The sequence below is a fragment of the Gracilinanus agilis genome, chromosome 3, assembly GCF_016433145.1.
Source record: "Gracilinanus agilis isolate LMUSP501 chromosome 3, AgileGrace, whole genome shotgun sequence".
NCBI classification, from domain to species: Eukaryota; Metazoa; Chordata; class Mammalia; order Didelphimorphia; family Didelphidae; genus Gracilinanus; species Gracilinanus agilis.
Window position 1 is genome coordinate 551,886,035 of NC_058132.1, and position 25,174 is coordinate 551,911,208.

Consider the following 25,174-nt stretch of genomic DNA (forward strand, 5'->3'; position numbering starts at 1 on the left):
CTTTTTCCTCTACCTAACAAAATGTATTACATATTTTATAGGAAATCTGCAAGACCAGTATAATATACAATATTCAGAGATAAGCAAAGATATACAATTCAGACAGGCATGGTACTGACACTAGTCATCAGAGAAGAAAGTTAATTTACAGAAAGAAATAGACCTGAAGAACCAATTGAGAAACTAACCTATTATATATACTGCACCTCATCTGAGCTGCATGGGCACACTGACAAGAGAAAGGACTTACAGACATGGCAATGCTATGAAAGAATTGTGAGCTTTACTTGCCATATACATATACAACATGTATGCCTCACTGCCTTTATACTCCAAGTCTGATCATCTTCTTTCCTTAGGCATTTCTGGGAATAATCAGTATTTCTGGGAAAGAATGTCCCAGATTTATGAGAGAAATATATTTTTTCTCTTTAACAATATATTTTAATTATTTCCAGATTACATATCAATACAATTTTTAATATCCATTTTCTGATATTTTTCACTCCATGTTTTCTCTCTTTCCCAGCCCTCCCCCTTCCACTAGAAGACAGATAATATGATATAGGTCATGCATATATTATCATATAATACATATTTCCTTGGATGTATTACTTACAATAGAGAAAAATTCATGGAGGAAACAAAGTATGGTATATTTTAATTTGCATTCAAACTCTATATGCTCCTTTTGTGACAATGATATCCTTTTTTTGACATGAGTCTCTTGGGGTTGTCCTGAATGCTTGCCTTATTGATAATAGTTGTCATTCACAGCTTATCATCATAAATTATTGTTTTTAAGAACAACATTATGCTTGTTCTACTCACTTCATTTTGCATTACTTCATATAGATCATTCCAAGATTTTTTATGATCACCTTGTTAGTCACTTCTTATGGCACAATAGTATTCCATTGCAAGCATATATCATAAATCCATTACAAGCATACTTGTTCAGCCATTCCTGAACTGATGGATATTCCTTAAGTTTTCAGTTCTTTGCCACCAGAAGAAGAGCTGCTATAATTATTTTTGTATAGGAAGATTCTTTTCCCCTATCATTAATTCTTTTGCATATAGCTCTTTAGATCTTTATATCAATTCATGGTTTGACCCGCAGTGCCTCAGTATCCTGATTTTTCCATATCCCTTCAAACATTTATCATTTTCCTTTTTTTTCATGTTAGCCTATCTGATAGGTGTGAGGTTGTACCTGAGGATTGTTTTAACTTATATTTTTCTAATCAATAATGATCTAGAGCATTTCTTCATATGAATAAAGATACTGTGAATTGCCTCTTAATATCTTTTGACCATTTGTCAATTGGGAAAAATTTAGTATTTATATAAATTTGTCTCAGTTCTCAAGTTATTTGAGAAATAAAGCCTTGGTCAGGGAGCCTTACCATAAAGATTTTCCCCCCAGTTTGCTATTTTCCCTTTAATCTTGGTTGTATTGTTTTTGTTTGTGTAGAAATTTTTAAAATTTAATGTATTCAGTTATCTGTTTTACATATCATAATGTTATCTGTTTCTTGGTTATATATAAGTTCTTCCTTTATTGATATGTCTGACAGGTAAACTCTTTTGTGCTCCTATAATTTGTTTTTGAAATCACCCTTTATTTCTAAATCATGCATCTTTACCTTTAACTTTACCTTGATACATGGCATGAGGTGTTTGTCTATACCTTATTTCTAGCATACTATTTTCCCTTTTTCCCAGCAGTTTTTGTCAGGCAGTGAATTCTTCTTCCAAAAGCCTGGATCTTTGGGTTTGTCAAACATGAGTTTACTATGATCTTTTACCATTGTGTGTTCAGTGTCTATTCTATTGGTCCTCCACTCTAGTTTTTAGCCAGTATCAGATTGTTTTGATGTTTACCACTTTAGAAAGTATTCTGAGCTCTAGTAGAGAGCTAAGGGAGAAATATTTTGTAGCGATAGTTGTTATCAAGGCATTTGATTAAATGTCTTTGTTAAGAGCTAATTGAGTCTACTGACTGATTATTAACTGGAAAAATACTGGCAGGGATCACAAGCTCCATGAGTAATTCTACAGGTAAGACCCTTAAAGTTAGTAATCAGCTAAAACACACTATCTGTGGACCAGATATATGAATGAGAGGGCAAGTCAATGTCCAGAGAAAATGTTAAGCAAGAAACACTAGCCATGGTTGCTTTTGTTTTTAACCTCATTAATGGTCATCATTTTATGACAGTTATCATAAGGATGGGCTAACTACATGATAGAGTGGATATAATTCCTCTCCTGAAGACAGGGACATTTATCTTCCTGAGTTTGAATTCAGCCTCTGATAGTTACTAGCTACATGACCCCTTTGCCAAGTTCGCCTCAAATTCTCATCAGTAAGATGAACTGGAGAAGGAAATGGCAAACCCCTCTAGTATCTTTGCCACAAAAATCCCAAATAGGATCATAAATAATCACATACAACTGAAACCACTAAACAATATCATAAGAAGACAATATCAGGCTATAAAAACATCTAAAAGTGATGGATTTTAGTATATTTATCTTAAAATATTTGTTGTCAAATATAGAAATATTTCAAGTAAGCAAAGATAATGACATTATTTACAGTGCCAAGTTGTGTCAGAGATGGATTTGTAACTTTCAATATAATTTGCATTCTTCATTTCACTAGAATTTTTTTAAATGACTGAGGGTACCATAACATCATTAATTTAGTAGTCATCTGGCATTTGTCTATATGACCTTGTCTCTATTTTGTAAAGACAGTTGTGAGGAAGCTATCTGAACCAAGTTCTAAGCTTCTCTTTCTCTCCAGGCTTTATGAAGCCATGGAGTCATGGGTATAGTGAGAAATGTAAAAATAATAACATAATTATGATTATAGATGTAGTTACAAGGGAGAGCATTTGTGGAAAAGAAAGGAAAAAAGAGAGAGAGAGAAAATAAAGAGTATAATTTGCATTTTCCCCAAATAAAGAATTAGTATGGTAAATTGTCATTTTGTTTTGCTTTTTTTAAATAGATAAACATATTACATATTGGAAATATCTGTAGTATATTTTGAGTATTTTTTACTGTAAATCTATATATAATTTCCAATGCAATTAAAGTAGTTGAATTATTCATTTGTTAGTCATTTACAGGCGAAATTCATTTACTAAAATAATTTCCAAGTTCTTGTGGTCCATACAAAATGTTTTCTACCATTGTTCTTTAAAGTAACAGAAAATCACTAAACTTCTTGATCTAGTACATATTCTGCAAATTTATACTCTTCAGAATACATATATCTATATGTGTATATCCATATATACCTATATATATTGATATTTCACATATATTTAAACAATTATACTTTTTAAACATTGCTATCATTATCCAATATCCTCTCATGTAATTCTTTCTTGTAATAAAGAGATAAAATAAAACAAACACACAAGAGTTTTGGAAATTACTAAAAATTATGTCTTCTTCCAATTCCAAATCTTCTACCACTTCTCTACTATGAAATAAATGTATTTCCTCACTAGTCCTCTGAAATTATATTTGAAATTCTGTTCACTATTATCACTTAATACTATTTCCTTCATATTATTGCATCCAATCTGCAGATCTCGCTTCTTATTTTATATCATTTCATACAATTTTTTCCAAGGGCCTATAAGCTTTTGATAATCATTGTCTTATATCATACAGTTCCACTATGTGATCCTTTGTTTTTTCCCTCCCACTTGCTTTTTAAAAAATTCTGTCCTCTGCCAAAAAAAATTAATATTGATATGTACTTTGGAATTCATGGAGCTTTTTTATCTTTGACTTCTGTCAAGGAAACAAATATCTTATACTGGTAACAATGGCTCAGAAAATCGGAACAGTTTAGTTACTTTTTTAAACATACTTCCATATTGTTTCCTAGAATAGTGGAGATCACCAATACTGTTTTCATCTTGAGCTTAAGAGCAGGTATATTTTTTATTTGAATTTTGTTTTCATTTCTTTGCATTCCCAATATTTAGCACAGCCTCATATATATAGGCATTTATTAATTAATGCTAGTTGGCTGACTATATTTATACCACTGCCTTGTACCCCAAATGAATTCCTTCCTTTTCTGAATTCTTCTATGTCAGAGGCCTTCTGCACAATTTTCTGGTGATGTTCTAAGATCTCTATCTTTTCTCCCATTGGGACAGTGCCCCTAGGTCCCCCTTAAGACCTCATATCTTGAAATCTTTTCTCGAGTTATTTACTCTGTCTCTGACAGTTGGGCCTAAAAGGATGACTTATTATTTTTTATGGACTAATTTTTATGGGCATGTTTCATTGGTCCCATGCCAGACTTACTATTCAGGACCCTGTTGTTACCCCTCCATTAAGGGAAGCAGTGGATTGGAAAGAGATGAGGCAAGAAAAACATTACTGGGTATATACATTTTCTAATATATTATCTGTTGACAAAGGCACTTGGTACAGTGAAATTTGATCTATAAACCTTTCCTAACAATAAAGAAGGATGGATATAGATCTAGAGAAAGCACAAAGGGGAAAGTGGAACACTTAGATATAACATTTTCGTAGTCAGCCATATGTACTTTCTTACATTTCACCTTTTAATTCATCAGTTCCTATTTTTGGTATTATCCCAACAGTCTACTGCTTTAGCAAATATCCACATACCTAGTAGCGTGCCCTCTGTTTTTCAGGTGCCTTCAACTACTTTGCCCAGACATCACTGAACACTTCTGGCTTATTCCCCATCCAGACATATTGTCTATCCCATTCCTTGAAAGTCTATTCTCTCCTTCATGTCATATGAGGGTTAATAAGTTCATCACATAAATTAATCATCAAGAGGATTCTTTGGAACCAGCTCCTATAGTCTTGAGAGCATATATTGTTAAATTTTCAATGTGACAACTTAAGCTTCTGAAATCAATAGATATTTCAAATGAGAGCTTGATTTATTATTTTGTTGATTGTATAGACTTAAAATTTAGGAAGTTGGTGAAGAAAAAGTTAATATTTTAGATTAAGCTGAAAAATGTTTTCTGTATTTTTGGAGCCAATTATTTATATTTAGCAGCACATGCCTGGGAACAACTAAAGAGTCTCTAAACTTTAAGGGGGTGATGCTATATTGGAAACCTTAGAGATGAGATGACAGAGAACATTTTAATATTATTTTTATGGATATGTTCTTTTTTATCAACTTCTTTTCCAAATATATCCTTCCATTTTCTATGTTGTAGACTAACCTTGGTAAGATTAGGAAAGGTTCTGGAGCTATAATTTCATAGATATAGAGGAATTTGTGGATGGCGTAACACTTCACACTAGTGTGAGTCATCATCTTCTCTGTCTTTATGTTTTTGATCTTAGAAAGCTGTTGAGAACACTGAAAGATAAAGCAAATGACTAGACCAAAATCACAAAGTCAATATGTAACAGAGGCAGGACAAATCTTTACTCTCTATTCATTATCTCTCAACCAGAATAACAATTAGTAAAAATCATTCAATAAACATTTATTAAGCACCGCATTACATGTTAGGGATAGAAAAAGAGGTAAATGACAATCCTGGCCTCAAAGAACTTACACTGTAATGAAGAAAAAGGGAAAGAAGCAGTTCAGCCTCTGAAAAAAAGGGAGATATATTTTTTAAAAACTCCTCTGTGGAAGATGAAATATTTCATTTCCAAGAGATCCTTTATTGTCTTTCTATTACACCAATAGGTAGTATCCTGCTCTATCTGTATGAAAGTCTGAATGATGTGCATGTCTATTCCCAAGAAATAATGACTTGCATGGCTGACTCCCAAGAGAAAGCTGGTTGCCTGTTTCTTGGAGCAACTATTTCTTATTCATTGAGATTTGAGAGGAGAGAAGAAGAGAGAAGAAGAAGAGACTATCAGAGTTTCTGCTCCATAATTAACCTCTACTGAGGCAACACGAAAATAGAACTTTTGGAATTAAGGAATTATATGACCTTTCTAAAATATCTAACTTTGGTACCCACTATTGGTTTAAAGTTTTAAACAAGCTTAAAAAAGACTCTTATATAGATTTTTTTCACTTCCTCTTTTAAGATGATAGTTTCTCCTTTCATAAACTTGTGAGGTTTTTCTAGAGAGGGCATACAATTCAATTTTAATAAACTAGTTATCTAATATATATATATATATGTACATTAAGCTACCTGCTCTTCTATGGAATGCATTTAACAACTAAGTACCTGGTAAATAATTGCTGTGTTGAAAATGGTCATTTCCAGAATATTATTTACACATATTGAAAGGTAAACTGCATGAATGTAGGATTAAATGGAGGTATGACTAGTATTTGGGATGTACTTAGTGTGTATTGGAAAGTGACAACCCAATAATTTATCTAATCAGACTAAGAAATGAAGTAAAACCTAAAAAATAATATCTTTAACATTTTCATGATCTCAACTCATCATAGCCATACTGTTATTTTAAGGGTTCATTTTTTGGCAGCTTTTTTTTTCTTTCATTCCCTAGGAAGAATCTTTAATCCTCAACAGATCTGTTTAACTTTGTCATTGAAACATTATTTAGAATTTCCTAGCATATATAGAATTTGAAAGAGATGCTTATTTTGGATGCCAAAACTTTGACATTTCTTATCATTATTTAACTTCTTGGCTTTAACATATTCTTATTTGGTTTTTCAATTAAAATTAAAAGACAGTGAGGAGGTGAATTTGCTCATTTTTGTATGACATCTTGCTCTTGAAAAAGAATGGTTTCTTTTATTTTAAAAAATATGTGTTCTTCATTAGGTCAATCTGATATAAAACTATGAAATAGGTGAAACTTGTTGCTCTCCATGCATTATCTGCTGCTGCCAGTTCAGTACTCTCTGTTGTCTGTCTCCTAACCTTATTATAGCCACCAGTCTTCAACTAAGTGATTCTCTCCCCAGATTGCAGAATGTCATCATGGAACTCTGCCCATCTATACTTTCCCATAACTTGTCATTCTTTCTTCATACTTTTTCATAGACTACCCTAGCATTGCTGTCCAGTAATGTGCCTCAGGTTAAAGATTGGATAAGCAGAATTGGGAAACACATGTAATTGGTCAATGATTAATTGGGCAGAAGTGCAGCCACTAAGTAGTACAGTGGTTGGGATATTGGCCATGGAGAAAGGAAGACGAGTTCAAGTCTGACTCAGACACTTACTAGTTATGCTACCCTTAGCAAGTCACTTAAACTCAGTTTATCTCAGTTTCTTTATCTATTAAATGGTAGTAATAATGACAACTACTTCCCACAGTTACAGTGAGGATCAAATGAGATGATAATTGTAAAGCACTTAGCACAGTACCTAGCATATAATCACTACACGTTAGTGATTATTTTCTTGAGGAAAGAACGCAATGTAAAGTCAGAAATGTAGAACAAAAGAACCAGAAGAGAGGTCACTGGCTCCACTAGAATGATTCTGCTTTGCTCAAAATAGAGGTGATTCACAAAAATCAGGAGAATTATGGGGATTGAAAAGATCTTCAATACCCTAGCTTCATCCAGTTCCTTTTCAGTGGAGCTCCCTTGTTGTGAAGAGACACAGACTGATGAGCAGGAGTATGACAGGGGTTGAAAGGAATTTTCTAGCCCCAAGTTAGATAGGAAATTGGGATCAGGTCATCTGGACCCCCCCGCCAAAGGAAAACTGATTCAAAGGGCAGATCTAATCTAAATTGAAGAACTTTGTTGGCTTCTGCTGACTGAGTCTCTGAGTGACTACAGAGACCTAGACTAGGATGGAAAGAGTTTGACCCTTTTTCTGAAAGCAGATGTTGCTTAGCAGCAGACATAATAAAGAGTCACAAAAGACCCTAAGTGGCTACATAGGCTGAAGACCACCAGATGGAAGCAGAGTACAACTCATACGAGAATGTTTAAAGATGTGCAATGTGTGACTGTGTAATCTCTCTCTTTTGGCTTATCTCTTACTGAAAGAGAATCAAGAAACGTAAACAGAGGAGAAAGGGAGAAGATGACCATTCCTGTTTAATTAACGTTAATAGTTCAAAAGTGGTCAAAATAAATCACATATGGCTTTGATAAAGTAAAGCTGAGGCAGCTAAAGAATTCATGCTAGATGTGTTTGGTCCCCAGAGAAATCTGTTTCTGAGAGGTATTCAAGATACATTAGTGGGGAAAAGGTATTCTAATGAAGCTGGGGAATACAACTAGTTTTGAGGGTAGAAATATTCATGTCTGAGCCTTGTGTGGTTTTATGTAAAATTGGCAGTGATCATTGGGAATTGCCAGATACCAGAGCAAGGAGTAGTCCTAGAAAACATCAGATTATTGGAGTAAGACTAAAGGAGATAGAAAGAGTGCATAGTGATGTCGTTATATCATTTCTCCTTTAACTTCTGCTACTTGGGGAAAGAAGCAAATAAAACAATCACAAGAATAGGAGGAAACCAAAATATAATTGAACTCTTTCCACACATGAAAAAACCAAGACAGAGAAAGGTAGTGATCTCCCCATAGCATGTAGCTATCACAAAACCTCATAGTTAGGAACCTCTCCACTACAGACTGTAACTTCACAAGATATCCCACAAAATTGTATCTGTTAAAGAGTTCATCTAGCCTTTATTTTGTATATGAGTTATGAATCTGATGAGTTATTTCTGATAAATTTAATGAACAAAATTATGTCCCAAAAGAGCATGGACATAGCTTAACTCTCCCCTTATAAAAAGCAAGAATGCCCACTGATGCTTTGAGGAGAGGACAAAGGAAATTTCTTGATTAGGCTTAAGGGACTGAAGATCATTGTTCAGCTTTACACTCTGGAAGACAAACATTTGTCTAAAGAATCACTCCTCAGAGTCTTCTTAGAAAGAAAGTGGCAAACAGTTCTCAAACCATTGATTCCTTTTCACCATTCCATGTTTGGAGGACATATCAGGGGGCAGTTCTACTAATCTAACCTACTCATTTTACATTTGTAGCAACTGAGTTCCATAGAGTTCTAATTGATTTGGCAAAAATTATTCATGTAATTTTGCAAAGCTAGGATCTAAACCCTTTTCCTTTGCCCCAAAGTCTAATTTTCCATTGTATGATAGAAATTAGATGGATTTCCTCAAAATTTTCTGTCTATAGGTCTAAGACTTGAGACTTTATCCTGGACTTTTCAAATGCAAAAGAGATAAAGATGTAGGGAAATGATTGAATTCCTACATAAATCCATACACAGGCATACACAGGCATCTGCTTGCCTGTTTCATTCCAGAGGAGAATACATGTAAAGTTTTTCTGAACCTCAAATTTCTGTGTACTAAGATGTACTTTGGTTTCATAGGCAATGTTATTCCAGAATCTAGTCTTCTCTCTGAGAAAGATTTCCTGAGTAGTGCCAACCTTTTGGATTATAGTCTATGGAAAAATAGGGTTTGGATCTTGAGAGCATCAAGACAACAAGAAGGTTAATATAGTTACAAAAAGAATTGTTATTTAATTGATGATAAACTTCCATTTCCAACAGCAAGAAATAGCTCTAGAAAAGACTAGATTTAATATGTCACCCGTGATAGAACTTTTGTAAATTTCTTATCAATTTTGGCTTCCATGAATGTAATAAGGCCAGTCCCTTTCATCCAAAATGTCCCACGAATGTAGAGTGACATAAGCTTTCAGGACTGAGATTCTCCTGGCCACCCATGTGGTCTGAATCACCACCTGAATGAGCATGTGTTAATAGTTCTTTTAGTTAGGAGCAGAGAATGGTTCCCATTTTTAGCTGAAACTGAGAAGTGTCCTCCTTTTTCACCATTTCTTTCCATATAATGGCTTTCATAAATTGTTCTCTTACAGAGATTGCCTTGACAGTAATCCCTAAAAGTCCTAAAATTTAATCTTTTAACCAGAAAATGGAGGTTGCTTGAACAACTTTAACTGTCTAAGGATTCTCTTGAGAATAGTGCAAAATTAAAATTTTCAATAACTTATAAAGAAATGGAATTCTTTAGCCATTTCAGTCTTGAACGAATAAGGGGATTATCCATGAAGGAATGTAGTAGCAAAGGCCTTGCCTTCTCCCTCCACCAAGAAGTTGTTACTATTCATTCATTTCAGCCTCTTTGCGACTCCATTTGAGGTTTTCTTCCCAAAGTTTCTGCAAGGGTTTTCCATTTTCTTCTCCAGCTCATTTTACAGAAAAGAAAACTGAGGCAAAGGGGTTAAATGACTTGCCCTGTGTCAAGCAGTTAATAAATGTTAGAAGCCAGATTTAAATTCAGACATTTGAGTCTTCCTGACTCCAGGTAAAGCACTCTATCCACTGTGTCATCTAGCTGCCTTCTCTTTCTACCAGGATCTCACTGAAAGCTTCACACAGTGAAAGTTCTAAGAAAAATGGGATTACTGTGTAGGGGCTTCAAAAAGTATTTTCTTTCACTGAGAAATTCAAGCTTTCTAATTAGACTGAATCTGGCTTTTTAGGGGGATAAAAGGGGAATCTTATCAATAAGTCTTCTTATTGCTTATTGAGCAGCCCCAAAATATGATTGCCTTCTGGGAAGTACTCTACATGCTTTCTGTGGTTTCAATATTTGTTTATGGGCTCTTATGCAGTCTTTCTGTGTCATGTGTTTTCTATGTCTGTTTATGAAATATTGTAATTCCTTTACAAATTCTGAATTTTCTGCAGGGAGAAATAAGAGCTGTTATCTATTTCTTTGCATTTTATACCTTAAGTTCTTTTGTAAGACCTAGGGAGTCCTATTATTCACATTTATGGAAATCTAAACAAAACCTATTCTTCAAACCCTATTGAGAGAATTTTTCCCAGAATAGGTTGTGGGAAGTAACAAAACAAACCAAAAAAATTACTTCAATCACCAGTATACAGAAGAATAGGATTTGTAAGTGGGAAGCTGAAATTTAGGGAAAAGAGATGAGGAGAGATTGGCCAAGAACTATCTTTGATCAATCTATTCCAGATGATACAAGATTTTTTTTATTATCCAGTCCAAATTTGCCTCTTTGTCACATCTCTCCCTTATTCCTTGTTCTGCCCTCTGTAGAGAAGCATGAGTTCAATCACTCTTCCACAAGACAACCTCTAGACACATGAAGATATCTATCATGTAACCCTGCGGTGTTTTCTTCTGCAAGTGAAATAGTTCCAATACCTTTATTTGATTATCATGTGGCATGATGAACATGAGGCATTTCACCATTTTGTTTACCCTATTTTGGACACTTTAAGAGTTTTTTAATTTGTTCTCTTTTGGATTTGTCTAAGGTTTACATCTCTTGAAAATACATCCTTCTTATTTTTTATCCTTTTAGTCATGGTCCCCATTCAAAGATCTCCCAAAGTTGACTTTAGTAGTGGATAAGAGAGTTCACAAATTGATGAACTTCTCTCTTTTTTTTTTTAACCACTGAAGTGAGTCTCTGCTTCAACTTCATTAAGTATTAAGGTGAATCAGTACCACTTTCTTTATCTTTTCACTAGGGTGTTGGCAAGAAATCTTCCATTCATTTCAGCATTTTGTGTTGTGGGTGGTATTAGGGATAGAATATGCCCTCTCCTACTTTGTTCTCCAGCTTCCCTCACAACCATTGAATTGGATGATATAAATACCCAGGGCTACCTTTAGCAGAAAATTGCCAACAAAAGCCATTTAGTCTCTGGAGAAGGAGAGATTAAAAATCCTTGCTAGTTCTGCATGAGCAATGTTAAACCCCACTAATGTCTTCCAAATCAGTACACAAGTTGTTTACTTTCTCAATACCAAAGACCTAGATCTAGCTCTTAGATATTGTATTGACCGATTATTTAAAGATATTGAGCCCCATCGTGCAAAAACAGCTTTTTCTAGTAGCATACTATATAGTACTTGAAATGAAAAAAAAAAATGTTGACATTCACCAAATATTGTTTTTTAAATAAATTAGTTGTATAAACAATGGACAAGTGACTTAATCCACTACCTCTTGAAGACTATTATGGGCAGATTATAATCTGTATTGGTAGAACAAGTTACCACCCAAGTATAATTATAGGTCTTCAATATATCAACATGACTATTTTATAAAGGTATCTGCATCTCATTCAGAACTAAATATTTTTAAATAACATATAAACAGAGAAATTAATGAGGATTCTTAAAGAACTACGAAGATGTCTTCTTAATGGCTCTATGGATGTCCTGTGTAAACAGCTGACTACTCTGCTTATGAACAAGTTTAGTGCCTATTCAAAAGGGGTACTTTTCTGCAAAGAACAAGGCAGAAACTGGAGATGGTCCAAGTAAAACACTAGAATACTAGTCAATACTGTTAATATCCATTGCTCTGATTAAAATCTAGTTAATAAATCCATTTGTTACTGTAAAAAGCTAATCATTACTTTTCCCCACTAAGATTCATGATGATCAGGCCATTGCACAATAACTTAAAAGCCTGGAAGTTTTGAGCAGTTTTAACATGCTATATGAAAAATTACCAACATCTAAAAATGTAATTATTCTTTTTTCAAACAAAATTGAGAGCTAGTTATAGATTCATAAAAATCAATGGATCAATAAATGGATATTTATTGTGCCTACTATAAGGTAAGTATTGTACTGCGTCCTTGGGATATAAAAAAGAGGTAAAAATAATTCCTTAAAATCTAATAGATTTTTCCAAATTAATTAAAGATAAATCTTATTAACTGAAGATAAATCATTTTGCTAGAACATCTAGTGTACTTCAACTTGGAGCTAAAATGATCTATGTTTGAAAATTTCACTGGGCACAAGAGTAACAAGACCCTGGGCATGTTACATTTCTCCTTTCAAGTTCAATTTCCTCTCCAATAAAATTGAGATAACACCTACATAAGTAACTTCATAGGATTGATATGAAGAACAAGTATAAACATTTATATAAAAATTTTTGCAAAATTATAAAAAAGTGTATATTTTTCTGGTGACACTAGTTAATGAGTCAAAGAATACAAGAAATCAAGACAAAATGGTGAATTAAGAAATATTAAAAGACTACCCCCACCTACCCAATGACCGGAGAAGAACAAAAATGCCTGAAAATAAATCTTGGATTGGCAAAATCAACAGAATGCAAGGTGAAACAGTGCTTCACACCAAAAAAAAAAATTCAAATCAGTAAGAAGGACTCATCTCACTTGGGTATTAGGAGAGAGCACTGAACAAGCCTCAGCAGAACTGGGACACAATACAGTCCAAATGGCAGTGGGAAAAGCATGGCCAACTAGATCTATCCTTGGAAAAATAAGAGTGGAAACCTATCCAATACAAAAAACACAGACATGGGAGGAAAGCAGTCCTACACAGGCCAGTCAGAACAAACTCTGGGTGTGATGCAGTACAGTTAACAATGGGAAGAACTTGTAGCAATCCAGTGCAGCCATGGCTGTCCTGGACTGAACCCAAATCCAAGTAGCTGAACTGAAAAGCTGAAAACCTCTACAAAGCAGGTCAACAGGCCATCTCTGCAGTGGTCCATCTGAGACTGAGATAGCTCAATCAATTCCAGGCACATTACAAGCATGGGGCTCTCTCCAATGAAGCTAAGTCAAGAGAAAAAAATACCTAAAAAATGAAAAGATAGAGAAAAAACTGATACTAGAAAACTATTTCAACAAGAGAGGGGACAAAAATACAAGCTTAGAAGAACACAGCAATAAAAAAATGAAAATGTATAAAGCCACAAGTGAAAATGAGAATGAACATACAGCTCAAAATGAACCCAGGGAATACTTCCAAAAAAAGGAGAGTAAAACAGATAATAAGAAACTTAGAAGAAAAATTAGAGAAGAAAATGTTAGAAAAATCAACAACTATAATAAAAATTTATTGAAGAAAACAGTTCCATAAAAAAGGAAATATAATACCTTAACTTGGAAAATGACTCTAAGAAAGGAAGTAGAAAACATCAACAAAGAAAATAACTTTCTAATAATTAGAATCAGACAAATGAAAGTTAACAACTTTATATGACAGCAGGAAAATATAAAACAAATTTAAAAGGAAAAAAAATTGAAATCCCTCACTCAAAAAACAAATGACCTGGAAAATACTTTCTGGAGAGATAAACTAAGAATCAGTGGATTGCCTGAAATCCATAATCAAAAAAGAACCTAGATGCCAAAGTGAAAAAATTATTTAGGAAAATTGTGAATTTTCCCCCAGCCTGTTTTTTTAATCAATTCTCTTATTATTCATTTTTAAACTTATTTTCAAGTTCTTCCTGAGGTTTTGTTTTTATTCTGAGATATTTTCACACTGTCTTCTGAAGCTTTATATGTTTCCTTTTTAGTTTTTCTGTCCTCCTTCAGAGTTCATATTTTGGTTTTTCCCTGTCATTAAATTAACTTTCTAAAGTTAGGGAGATGGTTTTTGTATTTTGCTCATTTTTCTAGTAGTCCCCTCCACCCCCCATCATTTTTTTTCTCTCTCTCTTGAGATTGTTCTTGTGTTAGGCACACTGCTCCAGACTTGTAGATTATCCTTCTTGGTATGTGGCCTGACTGCCTTTGTTTCTCACAGTACATCTGATGAAAGAATGGCCCTTTGACTTGCTCTGGGCATGTTTGCAGCTGTTTTGTCCTGCTATATTTAACACCCTGTGTTGCTATTCCCCCTGTCATTTTGTGGGCTGGACAGGTCCCTGTTCTATTGCTTCCCTGCTCCTGCTAAGTGGCTTGGCTTGGACAGGTGTCCTGCCCATGGCTCTGTTGCCTTAGGCTCTCTGCTGCCATATTTGAGTGCATAGTTTCCTACAGTTCACCCAGTCCCTTTTTCTGCTCCCCTGTCACCTCAGGGATCTTCTGCCAGCTGGAAATGAATAGGTTCCTGCGGTCTCTGTTCCTCCTCTTTGATTGCTTGTAGCCTCAGAGCTCTGTTGTGTGAGAATTTGTAGGTTTTCTGTCTTCTCTGCCTTCACTACCTGTGTAGAGTGTCTCAGGCTGGACTCATTCCCATTTGGCAGCTTTGTTGCTTTTAGCTTCTCCATATTGTGCTGCTTCTCATACATACTGGGTGGCTTGGCTTACTATCTCTTCTTAACACAGTGAACCACGTGCCTCCAAATTTCCTTTGTCTTGAGGCAATTAATTTTCTGTGTGTGTGTGTGTGTGTGTGTGTGTGTGTGTGTGTGTGTGTGTGTGTGTGTAAGGATTGGTGGAGTTAAACATCCTTTACTCCTTCATCTTTGCTTCTGGTATGCAACTCTTCTGCTTCCCTTCTAATCTTGGTTGTATTTGTTTTGTTTATGTAAAACCTTTAATTTAATAATATAAAAGTATCCATTTTACATTTTATAATGCTCTCTGTCTCTTGCTTCATCTTAAATTCTTGCCTTATCCATAGATCTGAGAGATCAACTACTCTAGGCTCCTCATTCTGTGTATGTCTCCCTACTTCAGATGTGTTCCTTGCAGACAGCATATTGTAGAATTTTGGTTTTCAATCTGTTCTTCTACCTACTTCCATTTTATGGGTGAGTTTATACCACTCATATGCTGTTATGATAATTAGCTGTGTATTTCCCTCAGTCTTACATTTACCCTCTTTCTTCTTCTTTTCTCTTCTTTCACTATGTTTCTTTTAATAAGTGGTTTGCTTCTGAGCACCACCTCCCCAAACCCATTTTCCCTTCTATCAGTCCCACTACCTCTTATCCCTGTTCCTTTTTACTTCTCTATAGGCTAAGATAGATTTCTATATCCAGCAGTGTGTAGACATTATTTTCTCTTCGACTCAAATCTCATGAAATTAAGGTTTAAATGTTGGCTACCACAATGTCTCATCTTCCCCTCCATTATAACAGGTCTCTTATGATCCTTTTATTTGAAATAGCTCATCCAACTCAATATCTCCCTTCCATCTTCTCCCAGTAAAGTCCTTTCTCTTATCTTTTTTTTATAACATCTTCTTGTAATTAGTTCACACAAAAATCCTTTCTCCATGAATATTCCTTTTAATTTCCCTAATATTGATAAAATTATTAAGAATTATAAGTATTAGTTTTTCATGTTAGAATGTAAGTAATTCAACCTTATTTAATCTCTTGTGATTCTTTTTCCTATTAACTCTTTTTTGATCCTCTTGAACCTTTGGTTTGAATATAATTTTTTCTATGCAGATCTGGCCTTCTCAATAGGAATATTTGAAAGTTCTCGGTTTCATTAAATGCAATTTTCCCCCTGAACAATTAAAACAATTTTGCTGAATATGTAAATCTTAATGTGTTATCCTCTTTTGCCCTCATGAATATCATATTTCAGGCCCTTTGATCTTTTATGTTATAAGAGGCTGAAACTTATGTTATCCTGATTGTGACTTCATGATATTGGACATTTCTGGCAGTGTTTTCTTCTTAACTTTGGAGCTCTGAAACTTGATTATAATGTTCCTCTTATTTTTCATTGGGTGTCTCTTAGAAGTGATTAGTAGATTCTTTCCACTTCTATTTTATTCTCTAATTTAGAATGTCAGGGCAATTTTCCTGATAGTTTCTTGAAATATGATATTCACATATTTTTTATCATGGCTTTTAAATAATTCAGTAATTCTCGAATTATCTCTCCATCTATTTTTCAAGTAAGTTGTTTTTCTAATAAGAAATTTTCCATTTTCTTCAGTCTTTTCATTCTTTTTATTTTGTTTCATTGTTTCTTGATGGTTCATGAAGTCATTAGCTTACATTTTCCCAATTCTAATTTTTAAGGAATTATTTTCTTCAATGAGTGTTCTACACAATCTTTTCCATTTGACTACAGTTCCATTTTTTATGGAGTTGTTTCTTCAGTGAATTTTTGCCTCCTTTTCTACTTAGCCTCTTCTACTTTTAAGCAGGTTTTTTCCTTCAAGTAATTGTTATATATTTCTTCCCATTTTTTGTGTTTCTTTTACAAAGCTATTAATCTTTATTTCATTATTTCTTTGCATTACTTTTACTTCTTTTCTAATTTTTCTTCTAATTCTCTTATTTGATTTTTAAAATCCTTTCTAAAATTTCTTCAAGAAGTTGTTTTTTTCTGGTGGGGGGGGAGGCTTACCTCCAATTCACATTTTTCTTTGTAGTTTCACTTGTAGTCTATTTGATATTGTACTCCTCCTGGTTTGTGCCTGATCATTCTTGTCATGATCATGACATTTTTTATAGTCATATATTTTTATAGATCCTATATTTTTATAGTCAGGTTCTTCTTTTCTAATTTTATTTATTTTTCAGTTTATTATGTTGCTTTTTACTTTATATTAAAGTTAGGCACTGTTTTTAAGTTTATTTTGTAGCTTTTCACTGTGTAATAATTTTGGGCACTATTACTGGATTGGAGAACACCTTGTCCCAAAATTCTCCTTATGGGACTCAGGGTTTTGCTTCTAGCTTTTGGGAGCCTTAGGATAGAGTTTTTGGCTTAAAGTGGTGAGCATCTTCAGTGCAAGCTTACACAGTTGAGGGCCTTTCTGCTTGCTTACATAGTGAGAGAGCATCACTATTTGCGTATACATTTGTTGGCCTCCCTGCCAGTTTATAACAGTTGGGAATGCTCAGTGTTGGCTTATTTAGTGGGATGCTCCAGCTGCTGCATTGCACAATGGAGTATCTCAGTGTTTGCTTGCAAGATGGGAAGTACTTTGCTACAGGCCTAACCGCTGGTCAACCCTTTGGTTGGGCTACACTAGTAGCTGATCGTGTTTGAGGGCCTGCTGCTGAGTTCTCCCAGAAAGTGGAGGCTCACTGCTTACTTGCCCTAGGCCTGGGGTCTTGCTTCTGGCCTGCTCTGGGGACAGGGCCTTGTTGTAGGTCAATGTCTACTTGAAGCCTCCCTTATAACAGCCTCTCCACAGACCTCTGCTGGCTTGCTTTGGGTTGAGGATCTTTTGCTGTGGTTGTGGGGTCTCAAACCTACTTTTCCACTAGAATGCTTCTAGCCCTGACTCTAGCTGCCTGCTCAGGACTGAGCTTCCCTCTTACTCAGGGATACAAACCTTCTCCTGCTATTTCTATGAGCATTCCTGGGTAGGAAAACTGCTTTACCACTCCAAAATTTGGTAAGAAGCTTTGTTTTAAGTAAGTTTAGAGAGGAACTTGGGAGAGATCAGGCAAGCTTCCTACATTTTACCATATTGACAGTGGAATTCTGTGATTTACATATAAAATATGATATCATAAATCAATTACAGGAGCACAGAATAGTTTACCTCTCAGACTTATTGTTAAGGGAAAAAATTAGGTCAAAAGAAGACATAGAAAACATTTCAAGATATAAAATGCATAACTCATTGTGTTTAATTTAAAAGTTTCTTCATAAACAACAAAATGCAAGATTAAGGCAAAAAACAAAGTGGGAAAATATTTATTGTTAGTCTATCTTAAAAAAACTTCTTTTTTCAAATCTATAAAGAAGTGAGTCAAATCTTTAAGAATACAAAGCGTTTCTCAACTGACAAATAGTAAAAAGATAAGGACAGATGGTTCTCCAATGAAGAAATTAAAAATGCATTTAATCATATGAAATCATATGAAAAATTGTTCCTAATTACTATTGAGTGGAGAAATGTAAATTAAAATACCTCTGAGGTACCACTTCATACTCATTAGATTGGTTAGCATGACAAAAAAAAAGGAAACTGATAAATGTTGAAGGTGAATGTGGAAAAATTGGGATAGCCCAAAGAGCCATCAAACTGTGACCCAGCAATATTACTACTAGGTCTGTAACCCAAATAGATTGAAGATAAAGGAAAAGAACCTACCTATACAACCTGTAAATATAGAATTTATCTCAAGAATAATGGGAGTTGCCTAAAGTTAAATGTGAGAAAAATGGTGCTTAGGTAGTACCACAAACTTGTTCTTCCCTCTGCTTGTATTCCATGTATACTAACACAAAGGAACTGTGATAAAAAGCTCTAATAGGAGTTTCTAGCTAGTATAGATTATGGGAAAATAATCTTCTCATCTCCCTCTTGGGTTTTCATTTGGGTATGGATTGATGATGGAGTAAGAGTAAAAGCAAAATTTGATCCAATGGTGATTGAGAAAATTAGAAACATTTAAATAAGTCTATGATCTCATTCATATAAATTTTCTCTCCATCAGTGCATATCAAAATCCATTAAAGTTTTCTTCTGGATAAAAGTCATATTCTAAATCTTTTACATAGTATTGCTATAGGACCTGCCCAAATGTTATCTTTCTTTTTTGCTACCTGACCAGTCCATTCTCTATTGTAATCATTGACTACTAATGCCTTTCACTGAAGATGAGTTATCATTCAAAATATTCTGAAGACTTCAATTAACCTATTCTACACACCTCCACTTCTTTTGGATTACCTGAAATTCTAACTCCTTGGAGTTCTGGGTTTCTCAAATTCATGAATTTGTGTTAACATCTGGGATTTGGTTACATAAAACATCTTGGGATCATCAAATTCACAGTACCATAACCAAAAGCAATCTCTCCAAAAGTATTTCTCCTCTTCAGTTCTGAGCCCAGTGGAGTTAGGCTGGAGACCACAGACTTGGCTACAAGACATAGTCTGAACAAAAAGCATTTGATTTTTCCAGTATAGATTGTTAGAGTGATCTTCTTTTGAATAAACATGGATCACATAGAGGAGGCTTTGTAATGGTCAAAGGCTTGATGCAATAAGCACAGTGTCATTAGCAAAGAGAAGCATCTGGAGAACTTCATGGTGTGTTGGGAATTTCTCCATCATTTGGTCCCTATTTAGAATATCTTCTTTGACAGTAATGAGGATCTTTTAGCAAGCTTTTCTATTTCCCTATGCTGATGTTAAGAAGCAATAGGTAGTAAAAAAGAAGTGGTTGCATTCATTAAAATATATTATGAGGGCAGCTGGGTAGCTCAGTGTATTGAGAGCCAGGCCTAGAGACGGGAGGTCCTAGGTTCAAATCGGGCCTCAGACACTTCCCAGCTGTATGACCCTGGGCAAGTCACTTGACCCCAATTGCCTACCCTTACCACTCTTCCACCTATAAGTCAATACACAGAAGTTAAGGGTTTAAAATAAAAAAATTTAAAAAAAATTTAAAAAAATATATTATGATCTCAACATTGGCAAAAGAGACAGCCTTGCCTTTTGGAGATGAGTCTTTACAATGTTTTCTACTGAGCAAATACACTTTTATATACTTAACAAACAATATGCACAATAGGATGTTGTAATTTATATACATTTTAGTAATTTCTGTGACTATGTGGGTTTCTTTTTTTTTAAACCCTTACCTTCTGTTTTGGAGTCAATACTGTGTATTGGCTCCAAGGCAGAAGAGTGGTAAGGGTAGGCAATGGGGGTCAAGTGACTTGCCCAGGGTCACACAGCTGGGAAGTGGCTGAGGCCAGATTTGAACCTAAGACCTCCTGTCTCTAGGCCTGACTCTCAATCCACTGAGCTACCCAGCTGCCCCCCGACTATGTGAGTTTCAATGTGACATGATGGAGAGAGTTGACCTCAAAGTCAAGAAGACCTGAGTTTAAGTCTTATATGTGATACACACTAGCCATCAGATTAGAATGGGTTAACTTCTCAATGCACTAAATAATTCTCAAGATTATACATTGCAGGTAAGGCATCAGCCTACCTTGATAAAAGGAATTTTTTTACCTTAGATTCCCAGAGAAATCAAAGGTCTTATTCCTGTAAAGTTATGGACCTTTATGACTATAGAAAATCATTTGTAAAGAATTCCCTCTTCCTTTCATATATTTTATTTTTTAAATATTACCTTCTTTCTTAGAACTGATAAAGAATATTGATTCCAAAGAAGAAAAGTGGTAAGAACTAGGAAACTGAAGTTTGGTGACTTGCCCAGAATCATACAAGTAGGAAATGTCTGGGGGCAGATTTGAAACCATGATCTCCTGTCTCCAGGCCGGGATTTCTATACACTGAGGCATCTAGAGCATCCTTCCACCTCCCTATATTTTTAACAAATATATCTTTAAAAACATTTATCTTCGTTAAATTGGATGAAGATTAAAAATAGACCTATGAATTAGAAAATAATTACAATGAGTAATAAAAGTTCCCTTTTTCTGTAATGCCTGATTTCTATGCCAATATTTGTTAGGTAAAAGATTATGAATCATTGTTAATACAGTCACTCGAGTTACTAGAAATGGGTTATAACAATCAAAGATATCCAAATAAGATTTTAATTTGATTATATTACATGTGGCTAGTGCTTGTATTATGGTCTGTACTTTATCTTTGGATAAATCCCTGAAATATTTATATTGTAACCCAAATAAATCCCCACTATGTCCTGGAGCACATATTTATTTAATTTGAGACATAATCCTGTTTTAGCAAGTCTCTTTAAAACTTCCTCTAGGTTTGCCAGATGTTCCACCTCAAACTTCTCGATGTTTATAACTCATTGTTTAGAAATATTGAGACATTAGGGATGCCAAAGATCAAGCTTTTCCATAGTGTGTTAGAATATGAGAAAAGTCTATGAGTTTCCAAAAGGATATTGGTTATATGGATAGTGCTTTTTATGAGTATTAATTGTATAATGCCTCAAAACCTTGTCAAATGTTGAGTTTGATATTCATGTCTACTTTATCCATGACCTTCCCCTACCCCCACTCTTGAACACTTGCCAAAAAAATGAAAAAAAAATTAAAACATTCACTGAAAGTCCAACCAAGTTACTTCATTTAATCTAGTCATATCTATTTATAGTAACTGGAAAATACAAAAAATTATCCCATGTAAAATCTTGAACTAGGAGTATCACTGATCAATGTGAAGTAAATACTTTCTAAAGCTATTACTGGCATTCTTCACTTTCATTGCAAGATATGCTTGAGCATGCATAGTAAGTTTAACTATCAATAGGAAAAATAAGTTATAGGGAATTGAAAATTTTTTTTTCCTATCTCTTTCCCTCTCTGTTTTTTTCCAGAAGTGTTTTTGTTTGTTCATTTATATTCTTTATAAAATTAAAGAATTATAGAGTTGAAAGTTATCTTGGAACTTAGAGCTTCATAAACTTTAAAGGCAGATATAAATATGAGGGATCATAGTGCAACCATCCCATATATACCTTACAGTTAATCTGGGTTTAAACGATATCATTGGCAGGCATCTGATTATATGAGGAATTGATTATTGCTTTGTTATAAAACTCTAAATTTAAGAAGAGTATCTTTCAATTGAGCCTTATTATCACTTCTACTAATTGGGTCTCATTCTGTTTGCTAGTATAATTCAAAATGAGGCTATTTTCTCTTTCATATTAAATTTCTTCAAATTCTGAAAAAGTCATTATTTCTCTGCAAATCTTCTTATCTCCTTGCAAAACAGTCCTAGTTATTTAGTTATATCTCATTTGACATGGTTTTTAAACCTTTCACCATACTAGCTACCTCCACAAATATGCTTCTAGCTGTAGTAACCAAGACACAATATTCTGATTGATGGAATAATCATTTATCTTACTATCTAAAAACTATCAGATATTTGGCAATCAAATAAAATTATTGACTTATAATGAAATTGGAAATTTTTAAGGCTTCTGTAAATAATTATAGGATAACTCATTTATGTTTAAACTCATTTATTTTTGTTAATTTTTCTTCTGCTTTGGTTATTGTTATAGCCTATTGATTTAAATTAGGATCCTGATCCTATCATTCAACAAATTTGTTATTTCTACCAAACTTATGTCCCTCATAAAGTGAATAAGTGTAATACATTTTATCCAAATCATTAATAAAAATGTTGAGTGAAAAAGTTTTATTTCAGAAGATCTGTTGCACTCTGTTCTAGAATGTTCCCAGTAAATGACCCTCAATATTAACTAGTCATTCAGTTCCTAATCTAACTATGCTATTAACAAGTATGCATTTCTTCATCTTGTCCAGAAAGATATGAGAAAGTATGAGATTTGCTGAAATCATAATAGACTGTTATTAGCATTTCTATATTTTGACTAAATGGGGAAAAAACAAAATATTGAAATGGTGATTTTCATGAACATTTCCTGATGATCCCACTCTAGTGTCTAAGGATTATTACTTATATTTCTAAAACTTTTGAATATCTCCCATCTCATAATTTTAGTGGGAGCTTATATGAAGTTATTTTCCACTTTTCACAATCCACTTTCTTTTTTGGAAAATCAAGACATTTGCCTGTATCCACACTTATAGTACTAGTGAGGCCTCTTACAGATGTCTGTTGGATTTATTTCCAATGTCTCAGAAGAACCTTTTGTTAAATTTTACTTTGGGAACACTTACACATCTGAAATCAGAAAATATCATTCATTGAGAATTCATGTTTTGTTGATTGTCTAGGTTTAAGAAGGTGATGAATGGAGAAATTGTTAATGAATCAGAATACACTTAAAAGGGCATCATGCATATGTATTTTTTCTCTCTCTTCCCTAGTTAATACCTTAGAATGTAATTGATGTAAAATAATCCTTTGAAATAACTATATCAGTGAGGTATTATCATACTATCTTCTGATTCATCTTGGGTTTCAGTTACTTTCCTTTCATTTCTGTTCTAATCTTCTATGCTGACAATCATGTTTTATATTGAAAAGGAAAACGGAAACAGAATTGAAATGTAGTAGATCTGCTTTACCTCTATTCCTTCTTAATATTACATTTGGCCCAACAACAACATTATCTTTTTCTAAAACTGTATTGCTTATTGTTATCTTTCACATTGTTTATAAAACATTCTATTCCGTATGTTAATTTGTAATCATTAATATATGGGTACCACTTTTTTTGTTACTTTCCTATATTGCACCTATTATCATCCTTATTATTACAATTCAAACAGTCAATCAATAAACCATTATTTTGCACATACAATGGCTAGGCTATGGAAGTGACAATTTTCTGAGAGTATTTCTTTCCTTCTACTTCTATTTTAGTGGAAGCCTCCTTGATTGATCGGTATCTCTTAGCAAACACTTTCTTCTGAATTCTCTTCAGCTATGCCTTGATTTCACATGTAGAATTCTTCATGTTCATATCAGAAACAAAGGGAGTAAAGCCAATCTGCAAATTTTCAATACCCTTTATTTATGTAACTGTTCCCTTGACATAGCAGATAAAACCTTCCCTTAGCACATCTAATATCTTACTTCAAATCCTGCCTCAGATGCTGAGTCAATGTGTAAGACCAAGTAAGTCTCTTAGCCCTTTGTCATTCAGTTCCTCAAGTGTTAAATGAAAGGGTTGAACAGAAAAGTCTTTAAAATCTTTCTATTTACCCATTGTTTGCTTCTAGAATCCAAAATCTTAATTAGAGGAAGAAATGAAAACCAAGTCTTTTTTACTCAATCCTTCAGGTGCATACTCAGCTTCATTGTATCTGGTTATCATTTCCAAGGTTTTCCAACTCTGTACCTTTTAATTCCATGTGAATGTCCCTTGCCAATAATATTTCTATGCTCTACTTTTAGACTTAATAAAATGAATAGTCTTTCCAGAATGTAGAATAAATGACCGCTTAGATGCTATTAATATATTTCCATTTGGCCTATTATGGTGTTGACATCTTGAATATGTATTACATTACTATCATTACTACTTTGGGTTAGACAACAAATATGGGAGCTGTGCAGAAGACTCCATATAAATATCAAATTACAAGGTCAGAAAAGATGGTAGAGTAGTTGTCTTCCTCATACCATTTTAATAACAAACTTTAAAAAAAGAAAATATAGTACATTTCTAGAATAATTAAATCTATAAGAGAAGAAAATAAATAACACTGCACAAGGTAAAAAAACTCCTGAAATAACAATGAAGAGGTTAGATAATTTCCAGCTTATTATTATCAACCATATCCAATTTTTCAATCATATGTTTCAGTCTTCTGTGGAATGGAACTCTGACCTCATGCAGCACATGTCCATTCTGAATCCTACTCCACATAGAAGACAGAAAATCAGAGAATCACCAAATTTTATTAGATGAGCTCTTAGTAACCATCTTGTCCAACCTATACATTTTACGAATTTCAACAATAATATTATTAGTGCCTACTCACACCAGAGAAAGGAATGCAGATTTCTCTCTCTCTCTCTCTCTCTCTCTCTCTCTCTCTCTCTCTCTCTCTCTCTCTCTCTCTCTCTCTCTCTCT